The sequence below is a fragment of the Hyperolius riggenbachi genome, chromosome 3 (genome assembly GCF_040937935.1).
Source record: "Hyperolius riggenbachi isolate aHypRig1 chromosome 3, aHypRig1.pri, whole genome shotgun sequence".
Lineage (NCBI taxonomy): Eukaryota > Metazoa > Chordata > Amphibia > Anura > Hyperoliidae > Hyperolius > Hyperolius riggenbachi.
Window position 1 is genome coordinate 241,697,786 of NC_090648.1, and position 12,026 is coordinate 241,709,811.

Below are 12,026 nucleotides of genomic sequence, written 5' to 3' on the forward strand. Positions count from 1 at the left end.
TTCAGAGCAGGATGATGAGTCACCTAGGCAAGTACATATGTCAGGCAGGAGCAGGTCCAGCAGTGGGCGTGGAAGAAGACAGGCCGCTGCTTTAGCTGGCACCACCACCACGCAAACCCCAACCACAGAGATTGCCGCTGCACACTCTGCTTGCCATAGCAGCCAGGGCCACAGGTCATTAAAGTCCCCAATATAGAACTTTTTTGTAGTATCAAGCCAGGACAAAATGTATGCGTTCTGTACATTCTGCAGAAAAAATTGAGCCGTGGGCGCAACGTGTCCAAGATGGGTACCTCGTCCCTCCAGGGCCACCTGAAGAGCTCCCACTGCAATGAGTATGCTGAGTTCAAGAGGATGCAGGCACTGCAAGCAGGGGGGGCTCAGAGCACAAGGCACACCACCGCAGCAGCATCATCCCTCCCTCAGATTCGTGAAGCCCCCGCAGCAGCACGCAAGCAGACTACACCCTCCAGTGCGGCCTCGGCAAATGACACAGAAATTGAGGCTGGTGAGGCCAGCCAATCCTCCTGCTTGGCCTCCTCCATTTCCCCTGCAGCACAACATCAGCGTCAGACCCTGCTGAGCGACACCTTTCAGGGTCTGACCAAGCCTCTACCTCCTAATCACAGGCGCAATTGACAACTAAATGGGTTGCTGGCCCGGGCCATGGCGTCACAGCTCCTTCCCTACTCCCTGGTGCAGGAGGGGAGTGATATTTGCACGCTGCTCCAGTTTGGCATCCCCGAGTCGGGCAAAACCCCAGCCGCCACTATTTCTCGAGGAACGCCATCCCAGCACTCCACAAGTTCGTGGTGGGAAATGTGGCCCGTTTGCTGGATTACGCCATGGGCGAGCGGGTCCACATAATTGACTCGTGAAGCAGCTGATTTGGGGCAAGCCGCTATCTGTCCTTTACGGCGCACTGGATGACATTGGTGGAAGGGGGGGGGCAGCAGGCTCCTCTGATCCCATTCCCTCTACACCCCACAGCAAGCAAGCCCGCCTCAGCAGCAACAGCAGCACCAAGCCTCGCCACTGCCAAGCACTGCTGAAATTGATACCCTGGGGAAGGACAAATTGACGGCCGCCCACACTCTGGCCACCCTCAGGGTGCAGGACAACAGGTGGCTGACCCCCAGAGGCCTGAAAGTAGGTTATGTGGTGGCCGATAATGGGACCTTCAGCACATCCCCTACTTGGCCCCCATTCTGAATCTCGTGGTGCAGAGCTTCCTGCATACCTACCAGGGGATGAGCGACCTGCTGAAATATGCCCGGGAGGTGGTGCGCTATTTCCACCACTCAGCCACTGCCTCTGCAAACCTGTCCAGCCTACAGCTGAAATTTGGCAAGCCACAACACCGTTTAATTATTGATGTGCCAACTCGCTGGAATTCAACTCTGGCCATGCTGGAGTGGCTGTGTCAGCACAGGGTGGCTCTCTTGGCCTACATTTTAGACCAAAGCGTCATTAGCAACTTGCAACTCCCTATCATCACTGCAGCACAGTTGACACTGATGCAGCAAGTGTGCCTGGTGCTGAGTCCCTTCCTGCAGGAAACCAAGATGGTCAGTGAGTAGTAGGCCTCCATGTGTGAGTGGGTGCCCCTGGTTTGCCTGCTGGACAGGGCAATGTGCGATTTGATGGAAGAGGCGGAGGCAGCCATGAGGCAGCTGTATCAGGAGCAGATGGCAGCACAGTCCAGCTCACAGGAATGTTTGCAGATAGTGGAGGAGTTGGAGGTCCCTAACCTTAATGCTGAGGAGGACAAGGAGGAGGAGTAGTAGGAGCAGAGTGCCACTGCCGTTGTACGGGGATTGCGGCTTGGGGAGGAGGACATGGCACAGGAAGAGGACAGGCATGGCATATGGGACGACTATGAAGATGTTGTTGCCAATGCCAGATGCGGCAAAGGGAGGACATCTGGATCACATTGATGCTGGACCCGCATCTGAAGGAGAAGCTGGGAGAGGTTATAGGAAGAGGGTAAGAAGATACTCAGAGACCTCAAGTTCAAAAATTTAGAAAACAGCTTTATTTGAATCTCCAAAACAACACCAAACCACACTAATTAAAACGTACTAAAATCAAGGGATTAAAGCTCAACCAGACCTTCACCATTTCCCACTCTGGGGTCCTCCATTCACACATTCGCACACCAGCAGCAATGTGCACAACAATTTGCTTATGAGCTACACAGGCCTATTATCACATAATCGCTTGCATGCAAAGGTTTCAGCGCTAAATAAATATAGCATCAATAAATACTTATACAGCATTCTAATTCATTGGAGCCTAAAAGAAACACATGTATAGTTCTTGCATAGATTTCGGAGGAGCACCTCTCATACTCCAATACCAATAGTTAGCATTAAAGCCAGTCCAGTCAGGTGGATGTTAATAAGCATTAGTAGAGAGTTGTGCCAATGTCCAGTTCCTGCAGGTTTTAGCATTTAATTTGTGCAACACATTAGATTAGTGTTTGTCAATAGGCTCACAGCATCAGTAGTGATAACATGCAGCAGCATTCATGATATAGGCATGACAAATCAGCTTAGATAGTCAGTCATTGCTTGAGCGGGCAGTAGTGCCCCGTTTTCACCCGCTCATCGCAGTCCAGCGATTGCCTTAATTTATGCGTACTCACGCTTCCATGTGCGCCTGCTGGCTGTTAGTCGGGTAGGGGATCCCCTGTGGATAGCAGCACTTCATCCCGCGATCAATCCGCGTTTCAACAGCTTCTCTGCGGAGATCAGCGTGGGACACAGCTGTGGGTAGGTCCGGCGTCTTTGGCTCCGCCCACCCCCGGAGAAGCTGGGAGAGTTCATGACGCCATCCACCACCAAGCAACGCACAAGGGAGTTGCAGGAGGCCCTTGTGCGCAGACTCTTGGAAGCATTCCCCCAGCCTTCCATCCCCACTGTTGCTGTTCTGCCAACCCAGCAACAGGTGCCTGCGGCTGCCACCACCAGCAGCAGGAGCCGGTGCCCGGAGACCTGCTGAGCCTAAGCAAGAGCCTGTATGCAGTGTAGCTGCCCAGAGCAGAGGTGCCAGCAGACACAGCATCCTTCTCCAGCCAGCACCAGCAGACACTGACCAGCATGGTGTCTGACCACATGGAGTCATTCAGTGGGCTTAATGACACCAACAGACCCGTGGACCCCTTGGAGTACTGGGTGAAGAGACAGGACATCTGGAGGGAGCTTGCCCATTACGCCCTGGAAGTCCTGTCCTGCCCCCCTTCCAGTGTCCTCTCCTAGAGATGCTTCAGTGCGGCCAGTGGCGTGGTCACTAAGAAGCGTTATCGGCTGTCCCACGCCTCTGTGGACATGTGGACAAACTCCTTCCTCTAAATAAACCAGGCTTGGGTGAAAGGCGACTTCCTGGCCCCTGTGGTTGTCCACAGTGGGACATGAAGTGGCTGCTGCAATTTGTTAACCATGCCTGCCTTTGCAAAGCAAGTTAGAACCTACCTGCCTTGGTTCCTTCCGCCTGCCATGGTCGCTCGTTCTGTGCTGACTGCTGCTGCTTAGTCGTCCTCCTCTTGCCTCTGATGTTCCTCTATTTAACTACTAAAGTCTGCGTTCCAACGACAGGGTCCACGGAATGTATCTAATTTTTTTGGGCAGCATTATTATGCTGTGGTACTACGAGTGAGGTGCCATGGTCGTTCTGTGCTGCCGCACTGACCGCTTAGTCCTCCTGACTCTCTACTAAAGTCTGCGATCCCAACGCCAGGGTCCACCGACAACTCTGCTGTGTCATGTCATTGCTATCACTGCAAAAAAAAAACACCTCTGGGGTTTTTTTTGTTTTTTTTTTTTGTGGCATCGCCCACTTGTCTCATCCTCCTTCCTCCAGTGGTACCACCACCGCCAGGTGCCATTAGGACTCGCCATTACCTCTGCGATTGCTTAAAGTGTATTTCCCTGTTTAAAAACAATTATTACCAATTAATAGCCACATTTCAAGTGTTGATTTCACTTTTAAAATCCATTTTCTCAAAAACTTAAAGTTCTTTTTGATTTTTTTTTCAGTTGTAGCCCCTTATCACCATTATAATCCACTAGTAACCTTAGCCCGTTTAAAAATGGGCTAGGTCTGTCTACGTGCACCTGCGCGCACCTGCCACACACCCGGCCGCCCGCTCACACGCCCACCTGGCTTGGTCCCTGTCGTCCTGCCTGTGTGAGGCAGCTGCACAAAGACAACTGTCCCTGCTGTATGCAGGGACAGTTGCCTAATATTATATAGGATGCTATTTTGGAGATTGTAGCATGTATGGGGGATTTGATATAAATGTTAAAAGAAAATCCGGATCAAGGGCCGTGGATAGCCGTGATTGACTCATTCACTGCGAAAATCCGGTTCAAATTCGTGATTCAGTTTCAAATCCGGATTTTAATCACGGTAGTTCTGGATTTTTCTTTAGCCACGGCCAGGTTTGTCGAATCCGTGGATGAGGGAATCCGGGATTTGTGGATAGGGATATCATTGCACCACTATTTTGTACACTAACAAAAATTTAGGGGGAATCGTATGAATGCACATGTTTTGCTTATGTAAAAACTTTTATAAATGTCTTATTACTTATTTTAATACTTTCATCAATAATCTCTCCAGAAGTGAAAAATAAAATTTAACCTCTCCGGTGTTCAATTTCTGCTGGATTTCTGTGGCAGTGGTTCAATTAGTTCTACTTACATTTTTGCCTGTAACTTGCCAAAATGTGTCAAGCAGGGGTCTAGTATATATTTTGAGTGTAATCATGTTAAAAAAAATAAATTTTAAAGGACAACTGAAGCGAGATGGATATGGAGGTGGCTATATGTATTTGCTATATTAGTTTCCTGGCTGTCCTGCTAATCCTCGGCCTCTAATATTTTTAGCCATAGACCCTGAACAAGCATGCAGCAAATCAGGTGTTTTTCTGACATTATTGTCAGCTCTGATTTTAAAGGACAACTGAAGCGAGATGGATATGGAGGTGGCTATATTTATTTGCTATATTAGTTTCCTGGCTGTCCTGCTAATCCTCGGCCTCTAATATTTTTAGCCATAGACCCTGAACAAGCATGCAGCAAATCAGGTGTTTTTCTGACATTATTGTCAGCTCTGAGAAGATTAGCTGCATGCTTCTGGTGTGATTCAGATACTACTGCAGCCAAATACACCCGCAGGGCTGCCAGGCAAATTGTATTGTTTAAAAGGAAACTAATATGGCACCCTCCAAATCCCTCTCACTTCAGTTCATCCTTTAATTTAATTTTCCCTTTCTTCTTCTTCAGATTTTTGGCAGAAAACGTGAAGTTTTTTTTTCATATGAGTTTTTATGCATTAAAATTCATGTTCATGTGTGAATTTTTGCAAGCAGGTTTCCAGAGCATGTGAAAATTCACATACAAAACACGAGTTTTAATGCGAAAAACACATGCCGAAAAACGGAAACCTGCCTTAGAACTGCTGGATGAGCCTGACTTGTTCATACCGGTTTTTAAAGAGGCTCAGAGATGAAATTAACTCAAGCTCTGATACTTACCTGGGGCTTCCTCCCGCCGCATAAACGTGTCTAAGTCCCACGCCGTCCTCCCGCAGTCTGCCGTTCAGTGATCTCCGTTATCAGCCTCAGTCAATGCCAGTTAGGGTCTACTGCGCATGCGCAGACCTCCCATGCATATGCAGTAGACCCGGACTGACGTCACTGAGGCTGATAACGGAGATCACCGCGGCTGAACGGCAGACCACGGGAGAACGGCGGGGGACTTAGACACGTTTATGGGGCAGGAGGAAGCCCCAGGTAAGTATCAGAGGTTGAGTTAATTTAATCTCTGAATCTCTTTAAGCCATTTTTCCCTGGACGAGTCAGGCTCATCCATACCACCAGGAAGGTTAAATGTCCAGATTGTCATTCTCTGTTTTTCGTTTGTAACTGCTATGCTTTAAAGTGACCATGCAACTAAATCTGGCCATAAAAGGCTTCTTATGTCTTATGATGGCTTGTGCTATGTATTTCCATGGCCATATCTAGCAGATATAGACTGTCCAGGAAGATGCTGTCTGTCTCATGTCAGGCTTGGCTAATCGAACACCCACTAATTACCTCATAGAAAATTGTGAATGGAACTTGTGCAGTCATCCTATTAATAATCACATTTTAAGATGATAAAGAAAAACAGAGTTAGCATGCCCTTTAAAAGTTTTAAGGGTCATGAGGTCATGTAAAGAAAACAAGTGTCTCTAGCTCTGAAGGCTAAAAATCCATAGTGGCTAAGGTTATGCATACATTGCTATAGAAAACACACATTATGCAACCTCCATGGCTGAACAGAGTGCATACCGTGCAGTTTTAGAAAGTGTATGTTTTTTTGTTTTTTGAAAGTCGGAACACTGGTTTGATTTTTATATACCTGTACTAGTAATGTAGTGTAGATAAATTGTCCTGTGTATACACCCTGAGGTCGCATTCACAGTGGGATGTTGCGTTGTAATGCAACGTTAAAGTCGCAATGCAGCATTACAATGCAACGCAAAAAAAGTGGTAACGCATATTAAGGGCCTGTACACACTGCTGCACTTGCGCTGCGCTTTTAAAATCGCATGTGTTTTTTTGTTTGTTTTTTTTTAATCGCAAGGTCTTTTGAAAAACCATGTAAATCATGAAGACCTGTACACACTAGTGCTATGCGATTTTTCTAATTTCATAAAGGCTATTCGATTTAAAAATTGCATGCGATTTTTAAAAGTGCAGCGCAAGTGCAGCAGGGTGTACAGGCCCTTACGCTGCATTACCATTGCATACAGTAGGTACAGTAAAGCATGAAGGCAATGAAAAGTATGCTTACATGTACCCGGTAACATGTGCGTTTAGAGGTAACACACTGCAAGCAGTGAGTTACTATAACGCTACATGTTACAATGCAATGCTAACGTCACATGGTGAACGTCCAATAGGATTAGCATTGCAGTGCGGTAAGCTGCGTTATAAAACTTTCTAACGCAGCTCCGCAACGTCCCACTGTGCATGCGACCTAAATGTTTAACACCTGACAAGACAATGCAAATAACGGCAATAGGGCCCTACGGGGTAAAACTGTTACAAAGTCTGGATAGCCTCATGGGTTTTCTAACAGCAGTATGAGCATGTCTAAAAGTATGTTCTCTTAAAGTGCCATACACTGTTAACCCCCCCTGGCGGTATAATTCCCGCGGCTTCGCAGCCGCGGGAGGGTTTTTTTCATTTATTTTTTGTTTTAGCATGTAGCTAGCCCAGCTCTAGCTACATGCTTCCCCCCCCCCCCCCCCTCCCTGCGACGTCCGCCCGTCCCCTCCGATCGCCGCCGGCGCCGCTTGCCCATAAGGAAATCCCGTTCTGAACGGGATTTCCTTGAGGGCTTCCCCCGTTGCCATGGCGATGAACGGAGTGACGTCATGGACGTCGTGACGTCACAGGGAGTCCCGATCCACCCCATAGCGCAGCCTGGCGGCGATTGGCCAGGCTGCGCAAGGGGTATGGGGGGGGCTGTTTCCGCGGCGGGTAGCGGCGCATCGGCGGCGGGCGGCGGCGATCAGACCAAACGCGCAGCTAGCAAAGTGCTAGCTGCGTGTTTGAAAAAAAAATTATGTAAATCGGCACAGCAGGGCCTGAGCAGCACCCTCCGGCGGCTTACCCTGTGTCACACACGGGGTTACCGCCAAGGAGGTTAAACAGTCCCTACAGTCTATAGTATAGCGGGACTCCGGCACCCACCAATTTAACCAGTGCTGAAGTTACCTTCCCGACACTGCCGTAGCCACAATTTCTACAGTGGCCTATGACTGTGCTCAAATTATCAGGCGCGATCTGTGACTAAATTAACTGATTCACCTGGAGGAGTGGCTGCTTTATTGTTTTGGGTTTTTTTTTGTTCTTTAGCTTTCTGAAATCTATTAAAAATCGATGTGCAGTGTGTGGTAATGATAGATCCCTCTCTGATCAGATTTCACTCGGAGGGTTCTATCTTTTGTGCACATCTGGAGAAAGTCTTCCAGTTTGTGTTAAAGTGAATCCGAGGTAAAAATACACTTTTTTTTTTCTTAGATATCCCATGGTTTTATTTTATATTTAAAGATTTACGCAGCAGCAGCCTAGGTCAGTGGTCTGCAAACTCATTTGTCAAAAGAGCCAAAGATCAGCAATATAACGATTAAGATTTCTTTTGCAAGCCAAATTTCTTTTCAAGGACCATGTTTTTAGGAGTCTGTTTAAATTAGCTACTGACATTATATTAAACCAGATATCCTAGAAATAATCTTATATCATGACCAAAAACTGTATTTCACTTTAAAATAGAAATATGACCATACTCACATGTAATATTATTATTATTATTATTATTATTATTATTATTATTCAGTATTTATATAGCGCCGACATATTACGCAGCGCTGTACAATATATATATATATATATATATATATATATATATATATATATATATATATATATATATATATATATATATATATATATATTGTCTTGTCACTAACTGTCCCTCAAAGGAGCTCACAATCTAATCCCTACCATTGCCATATGTCTATATTATGTAGTGTAAGTACTGTAGTCTAGGGCCAATTTTAGGGGGAGCCAATTAACTTATCCCTATGTATGTTTTTGGAATGTGGGAGGAAACCGGAGTGCCCGGAGGAAACCCACACAGACACGGAGAGAACATACAAACTCTTTGCAGATAGTGCCCTGGCTGGGATTCGAACCAGGGACCCAGCGCTGCAAGGCGAGAGAGCTAACCACTACGCCACCGTGCTGCCCAGTAATATGAATGACCTTGCATTTCCTTGGAATTCTGTTAGTGATTAGATCCCAAAGTTATTGATACAGTCTTGCATTAATAATGGTGGGGGACACTGGGTCGACTTTAGACCTTTCAGCACTATATTAGTTATAACTAGTACAGTGCTGGAAGGTCTAAAGTTAGCCAGTCAACATTATTAAGCCTGCAGCCAGCAGAGCTCAACTTGGTTTATTATACAGTTCCTATATTTTCCTATTATAAGTTGAAAGTACACCATAACAAACCATGTAGATCCCTGCAGGTTCTTGTAGTCCCATTCAAGCTGAATAATTTTGACTGGCCAACTTTTGAAGTTTCAGCAGTGTACTAGTTATGGAACATGAGGCCCTCCAGTAATGCTAGGCCCGCCCTTTCACATACAACACGTTAAGAGCTATACTTACAAGCAGCAGCCCGGGTAGCATACTGTTACATTTTGCTGCTGCTGATTCTGCTGGCGGAGTCCGGGACTAGTCTGGTGGAGGCTCTGAACAAGGTTTTGCACTGCAAAGTCGGCACAGTGCAGTGTGGCACGCAGTCACATGGCCCCACTGTAGAGAGGCCCGAAGAGGAGGAGATAGAGCGTTTTTATGGGCAGGCTGGGCTGCACCAACTGGCAACTACACAAAGGGGGGCAAGGCATAATGGCAGGTTAGCTCCAGCCACTATCAGAGCCACATAGGGCTCTAGAGCCACAGATTCAGATCCCTGGCCTAGGTGACTGGCAAGGGCTGCGTCTGCCAAGAATTCAGGGTATGTAGAGTTGCCCCAATCCTCTTTGATGCATCGGCAAGTGATCCGCATGGCAGATCTACTCAGTCAAACGTAGGCCAAGGGTATTGCTTTTCTACAAACACCACCCATTCTGTGCTGCGCCGTCATGCACCGCACCTTCCGCCCTTCTCGCCCCTCTATAGCAACAGGAAACGTCACTAGCCCTGAGGCTTCTCATGGGATCAAGTCCTGATCCCAGCAGTCAACAGAATTTGAAGCACATTTAGGCTCATGGTTGGATCCAGTCTGTCAAGGGACCCATCATCCTGCAACTTTATTAAAGCTGTCTTCTCATTTTCACTTGCATATTTTTCCAAAATGCTTCTAAAACGCACATAATGTATGTCAATGGCGACTCAGTGGTATAGCATTTTATTACATTTTTTTAATGCATTTAATAGAAAAAAAAGTTTGATCACCCTCCTGTTGACTTCCTAGTGATGAGTATAAGGAAAGAGCCATTCGCACTCTTCTGGCATACCACCCTTAGTCAGAAGCAAGGGGGTAAGATGTGCAGGACTTGTCTCCGGATACCGCAGAGAATAGTACTAGTAGATCAAGTGGAAGTCCGCACCATCTCTTTAAGATAAATCTTGTTTTATTGGCATCAAAATTACATTAAAAAGAACCAGTAGGCAAGACAGTCCGCTGTTTCGGGCTCCTGCCCTTCTTCATGTTGCCAGGTTCTGAATATAGATTCAAACACATCACACATATATACATCAGAGTAACCAATCAGATTCCATATACAAAGAGGAGGACCTGATGGGGAACTGCTCATTTAAATACAAAATCCCTCTTAGAGTAAATGGATTAGAGCTTGTTTTTCTGGCTATATTCTATCACATTTGCCATTTAGATTGTGTCTGGTTTGAAACAAATATAATTATACCTTTGATGCATATTCTCCCCTGGGTGAGTCTCTGCATCATTTTTCAATTTTTCGCATGGCCGCAGCTATATTGTGTACCCTTTTTTTGGCATTTAGTTGGCGATTTTTTCGCGTTCACATGACGATATTTTTGCGTTCGCAAGACTATATTGGTATTATGGCGGATAGGTCGCGCTTGACTTGGTGGTACGCGGATGTTTGGCCGCGTCACACGCGTCATTTGACGCCGGCTTTTTTGATTGGTCGGCAAGTACGATCATGTGATATGGGTACCTCCCAGGCTGTGATGCGGACGCGTATAGCGTCCTCTGATTGGATAGTTGCTATGGAGGTGTGTTTGTTTACGGATCTGTAGTACACTATGCGAATGTGGCAAATGTGATCTATAGCCATGACAACTTTATGAACTATGGGGATATTGCTTGCTGTTATATTTATCCCATATGGAGTTAATTTGAGAACTGTAACTCTTATACTGAATGTTTTATTAAAGTATATTCGTGCCCCATAGAGATACATGGGGGGGAGGGATTTTGTATTTAAATGAGCAGTTCCCCATCAGGTCCTCCTCTTTGTATATGGAATCTGATTGGTTACTCTGATGTATATATGTGTGATGTGTTTGAATCTATATTCAGAACCTGGCAACATGAAGAAGGGCAGGAGCCCGAAACAGCGGACTGTCTTGCCTACTGGTTCTTTTTAATGTAATTTTGATACCAATAAAACAAGATTTATCTTAAAGAGACGGTGCGGACTTCCACTTGATCTACTAGTACTATTCTCTGCGGTATCCGGAGACAAGTCCTGCACATCTTACCCCCTTGCTTCTGACTAAGGGTGGTATGCCAGAAGAGTGTGATTGGCTCTTTCCTATGCTTACTGGTTCACTTTGATACCTACCAAATTTGCACCATGGCAACAGGTGAACATCATAAAGAAGATAATGTCTTTACATATACACATGAGCAGATCGATAAAATCCTGTCTTTGGCGGATGGTGGATCGAGTATCCTGAACAAATCTGACACTAAACTTATCAAACAAGAGCTTGAAGCCTCCAAGAAAACATGGACTTCACTAAATCTACATGCCAAAATTCTTGCTGAATATCACCGGACCGGTATTATCCCTCGATCTAACCGATCGCAAGTGGCGCCATTTCTGTTCTCGGATGAAACGGACTTCACCTCAGTTTGGGCTAAGATCTGGAATAAAGCTTCCTTTGACTCAATGGTACACATGATAGCAAGAATACATCAAGAGTTGCCGAGGTTGGAGATCAAAATGAGTGGCTTGGAAAGTGATCTTAAAATGGCCCTCGCAGATGATGAGTTCCAACAATACTTGGAAAATCTGGACTCTAAGATAAAGAAATTTTCAGATAGCTTAGAGGAGACAAAGAGGTCCAAGTATAAACGTGATCAGAATGATTATTTACATGGCTATGTGTACAGTTGGCAGAAACGTGTCCCAGGAGGAAGGAGACCCTTCAATAATTATCCATCTAAGGGGAGAGGACGTAAACCTAA

General features: G+C 46.0%; 1 protein-coding gene across 1 annotated transcript in view; it reads left to right on the plus strand.

The window, feature by feature from the left end:
* The window catches only part of LOC137563511 (store-operated calcium entry regulator STIMATE-like), a 112,555-nt gene that overhangs the window by 31,605 nt on the left and 68,924 nt on the right, over positions 1-12,026 (plus strand). The window lies entirely within an intron of this gene.